A 6603-nucleotide genomic window follows, 5' to 3' on the forward strand; every position below is an offset into this window, starting at 1 on the left:
CCCGACAGCAGGTGGGAGCTGCCCCAGTCGCCCTCCCAAAGCCCCGTTGTCTTTGGGGAACCCAACCTTCTCCTGACGCCCGCAGAGACTGCCTGTGTCTCCCTGGGGTGCTGGGAGCTGGGAAGGTCTACACCGCCAGCGCCAAGGCCCTGCCTGGTGCGTCAGCGCTTTGTTGGGTGGCTTTGTGGTGAGGTAGTTCTTCTAGCAAGTCTGGCTAGTGGTGTGGACAGGGTGAGGGTCAGAGGAGGGGCAGGTGGGGCTGCTGAGCCCTGGCCTGTGTGGACGGTAGGAACGGATCCGGGTTCTGGGTAGGAGCCTCCATTCAGCTGGTCCCGGGCTCCTCGTCGCTCTTGGTCTCCTGTCCACACAGACATGCCCCTCCTTGGGGGCAAGGGTCGTGTGCAGATGCCTGGTGGACTTGGGGTTGCTTTCCCACATGAGAATCCCGAGAAGCTGTGACAGTGGCAACGTGTCTGTTTGTCTAAGGTCCTTAACCGACAGAAGAGGAGACGGCCGTGCATTGATTTTTTATGTAAATAATCAGATCCAGGCCTTGGCATCCAGTAGGAAGTTTCTTTGTTTTACTTTCCCTGTTGAGGGACCAATTAATCCGGACCCGGCCTGCAGGTCCAGCTGTCGCAGGCCTTGCTGAAAGGCCGCTGTGAATGGGAGATTAACCGGCAGCATCAGAGAGCACGCCCGCCCAAGCACGGCCCTTTCTTCCTGCCCCCGATTGTGGCTTCACACCTTTCTGTAAAGCAGCTTCAGAGCCTTCACCTATTTGAGGAATTTTTCAATTAACATTTCTTTTCCTCCAGAGAGACCAGAGCCTTTGGTTCTCCACAAAAGGGCGGCTTTGGGTCTCCTACAACTAATGTGCTCCGTGAGGCTGCAGCCTATTATCTGGCGATGGTTTAGGTCAGCAGCCCTCCCCTAATCAATAGCTGATCGGGCACAGCAGGGAGGAATTTCTGACTTCAATTCGCTCCTCTTCAAACTAAAACGGTCTTTGAATTAAAAAAATGCCTTGTTGAATTTTAAACCCATCTAATTGGCAGTGTTTAAAAAAAAAAGGAAAGAAAATATATATAAGGAAAAGACAACAACAAAAATGCGTGCTGAAGCTTCTACTTTTGGAAGAATCTTACTTTTTCTTCAAAATATACTTATTTTTGGTCACATTTTTTTCTTGAAAGTTTTATTAATTGTTTAAATATTTTAATGGAGTTGTCATCTCTTCAGATAAAATACCATTATCTGACATCTTTTATAGACTTCAAATCTTCTATCAGAGTCCAGTAAAAACAAAGGTTTAATAACACAAATATCTATCTGGATGAGTGAAGTTCAGTGGTGAAGTCAACTAATTTCACTGAAATTTTTATGTTTGGTTCTCAGGATCTTTTTGGCCAGTCATGTAATCTTTAAAACCACAGTTGGAAGTAGAAGAACAGTGAAGGGAGAAGACAACATGGAGATGAATGGCCCCGTCAACAGGGACTGGGGCGGTTGGAGTGTGTGGACATCACACCAGACATGGGCCTGGGAGGTTTGTGGGGAGGATGTGAGCACCCCACATGGGGAAAGTGAGTTTGCATTTTAATACAGGTATGTATTTTTTTTTTTAATTCATGGCTGGTCTTTTTTTAACCAAAGGCCAAATTTATTTATGAACAATCTAAAGAACAGCTTCCTGTACTCAGAAACTTGGTCAGTTCTAGTGGCTCTTCTGTGTAAGGTTACCTCCTGTGTTGGAAGTGAACACATTACACTTCTGCTGCTTGTTGGAAGGGCCCATGTTTTACATCACCTCGGCGTTCACCTGCTGTGCATGGTGAACTGCTCTGCAGAGGCCTTCTGTCTTCCTCATTCTGTTTCTGCATGCATGTTGCTGTGACACTTACTCGCTTTTGTAAAGCTTCTATTTCATCAGGACACAATAAAAATGAGGGCAAAGGATATTCCTTTTGACAAAAGAACATGCACAGAAAACCCAAAGTGGCTGAAATAAAGGACTTTAATTCATAGACTTGGTGGTGCTTCCGGAGCCTGACAGATGTGTGGGAACCTTCCGGCTGCATCACACGTGCCCCACATGGTCTCAGCGCTCATGGTAGTTCCCTTTTCCTGTTGGGAAACAGGCTTGGAGAGGAAATGGGGTCGAGCACTCAGCCAGCCTGCCACTCCAGACATCTGACTGGTGAACGTGTTTCCCTGGGGCCTGGGATCCAACACCAAACCCACAGATGGTGTGGGAGAAAGACCCTGAGAGAAACCAGGGGCTTTCATGCTGACCTAAAACCTGCACCCCCTGTGTGGCTGTTCCCCACGCTGCCCCGCAAGTCCCAGAAAGGAAGCCCATGCAGGAACCAGAGGCCAGGTGGGAAGAGGCGTTCAGGGCCTCTGGACTGAGAAGACTCCAGAGGTGTCTGGAAGCAAGAGCTGGCTCACACGCACGGGGCGTCAGAAGCACATTTGGGTCAGAACTCTAGAGAAGCAGTGAGTCCACGCGACGGCACAGTCTTTGTAGGACTCAGACTGCGCCTGCGTGGTGATGACACGGCACCGGCCGTCAGCCCTCCAGCCACCTGCGACATCGCAGAAGCCAGGGCCTGCCCTGGGCGAGGGTGCTCCTTGGGCTGAAGGGCCTGCTGGGTCTCCCGCAGCCTCTGCTTTCTGACCCCCAGCATGTGTGGGACTGCGGAGCCCCTGACTAGGTACAGGGACACTCTTCCGTCTCGGTTCGTCTCGGGCTCTGGCTGTGGGAAAGCTCCCCAGGCAGCAGGCGCGCGGAGCTGAGGAGACCCGGCCACAGACAAACGTGCAGAGTTTTGACCCACAGGGAAGTGGCGTGTGACTCAGATGTGACGCATCCACCGTCTGTCGCTCTGACCTCCCCCATCTCACATTAGAGCCTTGAATATTAGGACTTTATTTTAGAGACCATCAAAAGTAAAGTCTGGGTAGCTGAGTTGATCGTCCATCTCAGCTCACGTGGCTCCTTGGCCGTGGCCTAAGGGGGGGCCCTGTCTCCACACCCCGCCTGCAGGGCTTTCTGGAACTCACCCGATCAATGTAACACTTCGGGGTGAGTGTGGGTGTGTGAACCGGGGTGATGGGGAACCGGCTGACCTGCTGGGGATGAGTGCCTGCAGGGCTGCGGGGGCCAAGTCTGAACCCCCTGGAGCCAGAAAGACATCTCTGTGGTTAGACAGCACCCCCAGACGTGGTGACAGAGGCTGAGGTCGAGAGAGAGACTGGACTGAACTCAACAGGCCAGCTCTGCCTCCTCTGAAAGGGAAGAGACCAGCATCAGAGTTACTCAGGGCATCTCAGAGCATCAGGAAAAAAATAAAAAGAATTTATCAAGAGGCGTAAGCACCCATTCCCCCAGCACTGTAAGCGCCTGTGTTCACAGGGAGCTTCTATCCCAGACGCGTGTGGCTGGACTTGCCTCTGGGAAGGCTCTGTGCATCGGTGGCCGGTGCTGTGTTGGGTCCCTGTGCAGGGCCTCTGTCCCCATGTGATGCTCGGACACATGCACCTGTCACGCTCCACTCTTCTGTGAGGTCAAGGCACTGCCGGCCGCAGGCTGAGGAGTAGCCTGGGTTTCTGCAAAGAGAACAGACTCACTTGCGCCCCCCACATCCAGGTGCCCCAGAGGTTGCCACTTCCCCAGCTCAGCTGTGTGCTGGCCCGGCATTTGTGTCTTTGCTCCTCAGAGATGCTCATGATGTCACTCAGAACTCAAGGCTCCAGTGGAAAAACGAGTCTGCAAACTGTGTGTCAACAGTTCATCCCAGACACGCACCATCTGACTGCTGGTAAAAGAGTTTCGACTCCTTGGTCCATTTGCAGGCTGATCAGCAGTGGGGTGCCCAGGCCGGCCTGCCACTGGGCTAGGATTTTGACTTTGAGGAGGGCTTGCCTGAGGCCAGTCTGTGGAAGCCTGTGCAGGACCACAAGGAGCTGTGAAGAAGCTTATTTAGTGAGTAGGCTTTTCAGAAGTGCTTCATCCACGTGCAGAGCTGCCTGCCTGCCCCTGTGGCCCTGAGGCCCACACGGCAGGTGCAGGGGCCCATCCTAGGCTGAGACAGGATCTGGACTTGCGAGGGCCTTGCCTCCCAGGATCCGCAGAGGCACACATGCGCGCACGCTCGCACGGTGCCCCGAAAGAAGCAGGGGCTCCACACCCCCAGCCATTGTTCTTGCCGCCACCAGGACCACCAGCTGCAGGGCTCAAGTTACTGCCCTGTGTGGGCGCCTTTGCCTTAGATGTCACCTGACCCCTGAGATCACATGCCTCGCTGCTGGGCCCTGCGGTCCCTGTGCCTCGGTCAGTCGAGCCCGCGGGTGGGGTCTCCCTCCCTGACCCTCCGCTGCCCAGGGAGGGAGGTGGGCCTCAGCATAGCTCAGCTGCCACCACAGCAGTGCCCTGAGCCTGGACAGTCTTGCCGTGCAGTCTTGAGCTCCGAGAGCTTCTAGGACACACTTAGCCCAAGAGTGGGACCCACTGTCTAAGGAACTGCAACCAGGTAATTGGCTCCTGAACAGAAATCATCGGAAGGTGCGTAACAGAGCTGGAACTTCTGTGTCTCATTTCAAACCTCCTCCCATTGTGGGAGAACTGGTTGGTGCTGTGTACAGTGGGAGAGAGTGGTGTGGTGACTGTGAGACGTGGTGGTCCGGTGCCCACGTGTCTGCAGGGTGAATGAGAGACTCAGGAGACCACGAACACAGGCTTGTCCCGCTTTGCTCTTCTAGTTCCCTCTGGACCAGAAGTACTGAAAAGCCCTCTCTTGCAGGATTTCCAGTTTCTTCCTGGCTGTGTGAAATTTTCTTGATTTGAGATTATTCCTGAGATTTTTGAAACCACGTCAGAACTGTCCTGCCAAGTCTTGTTCCTATGGCTCCGGTCACTTCTCCATCCGCAGCCAGGAGGCAGCGAGGAGTCCCAGGTGAGCAAGCAGCCCAAAGAGAATGCCGTGCTACACACATGCACACACAGACACACACGTACACACAGACACACACACACTGATAATACACACAGACACACACACACAGATACACACATACAGATATGTACACACACATGCATACACAGATACAGGTGCATACACACAGACACACACACACTGATAATACACACAGACACACACACACAGATACACACATACAGATATGTACACACACATGCATACACAGATATAGGTGCATACACACAGACACACACACACTGATAATACACACAGACACACATAACAAGCATACACACACACACAGATACACACATACAGATATGTACACACACATGCATACACAGATACAGGTGCATACACACAGACATGCACACACTGATAATACACACAGACACACACACACTGATAATACACACAGACACACACATACACATAGATACACACATACAGATATGTACACACACATGCACACACAGATACAGGTGCATACACACAGACATGCACACACTGATAATACACACAGACACACACACACTGATAATACACACAGACACACACATACACATAGATACACACATACAGATATGTACACACACATGCACACACAGATACAGGTGCATACACACAGACATGCACACACTGATAATACACACAGACACACACACACTGATAATACACACAGACACACACACACACACAGATACACATATACAGATATGTACACACACATGCATACACAGATACAGGTGCATACACACAGACATGCACACACACAGATAATACACACAGACACACACAGATACACACACGTACAGATATGTACACACATGCATACAATTATACACACACGCACACATATAGACATGCACGCACACAGATACACACATGCAATACACACACATAGATATGTACACACGTACATAGACATGCACAATGTATACACACATACACACAGATACATACACACACATATAGACATGCACTCATGCACACATATACAGATATGTATACACTTGCATACACATGTGTGCACACATATAGACACATGCACATGTAGGCAACATACATGTACAGACACACATATGCACACACATACCCACAGAAACATATACACATGCATACACAGACGTGTACACATGCATCCATACATGCACACATGCACACACACACCAACACTTATAAAGAGGAACAATTTCCAAAGCGTTTACTCAACAAGCAAACTCCCTCACCCTGACCAGCCTTCCTTCCAAGTGAGTCATCAGACGCCCAGGGAAGCACGTGGACTCCTCAGGTCTCAGTGGTGGACACTAAGGGCTTTCTTGGCAGAGCTCACTGCCCTCCTCTGCACTTTGTATTGTGACATCACCGCTGTGGGGGTGGTACCAGATGAGAACCCAGGCACCAGGAGGAGGGGGTTGCTGCAGTTTCTCTCCTTCTCCAGCATTCCTTGACTAGGCATTTTACTTACCTTTCCCCCCAGAAAAGCCTGGCCATCAGTGCATGTGTGTTCAGAATTCTGTGGTTCCTCTTGGGTGGGGGCATTTTCCCCAGAGGGAGGGGTGGCCTCATGACGTTTCTGTCCGTGCAGCATAGCTGGCGCACCATCAGATTCTGCGGCAAG

The 6603-nt window shown here is 51.3% G+C and overlaps 1 long non-coding RNA gene across 2 annotated transcripts; it reads right to left on the reverse strand.

The window, feature by feature from the left end:
• Nucleotides 1–2013: 2013 nt before the first annotated feature.
• Nucleotides 2014–6304, reverse strand: LOC139033023 (uncharacterized). 2 transcript variants are annotated; one of them, XR_011485646.1, is made up of 4 exons: nucleotides 6212–6304; nucleotides 3455–3612; nucleotides 3133–3291; nucleotides 2014–2127 (listed from the first exon to the last, which is right to left on the reverse strand). It is a non-coding gene; the product is annotated as an uncharacterized lncRNA (long non-coding RNA). The 2 variants fall into 2 exon arrangements; XR_011485645.1 differs by lacking the exon at nucleotides 2014–2127 and having other exon boundaries at nucleotides 2917–3291.
• Nucleotides 6305–6603: the final 299 nt, after the last annotated feature.

This window comes from Odocoileus virginianus, chromosome 34 (assembly GCF_023699985.2).
Source record: "Odocoileus virginianus isolate 20LAN1187 ecotype Illinois chromosome 34, Ovbor_1.2, whole genome shotgun sequence".
Taxonomy (NCBI): domain Eukaryota; kingdom Metazoa; phylum Chordata; class Mammalia; order Artiodactyla; family Cervidae; genus Odocoileus; species Odocoileus virginianus.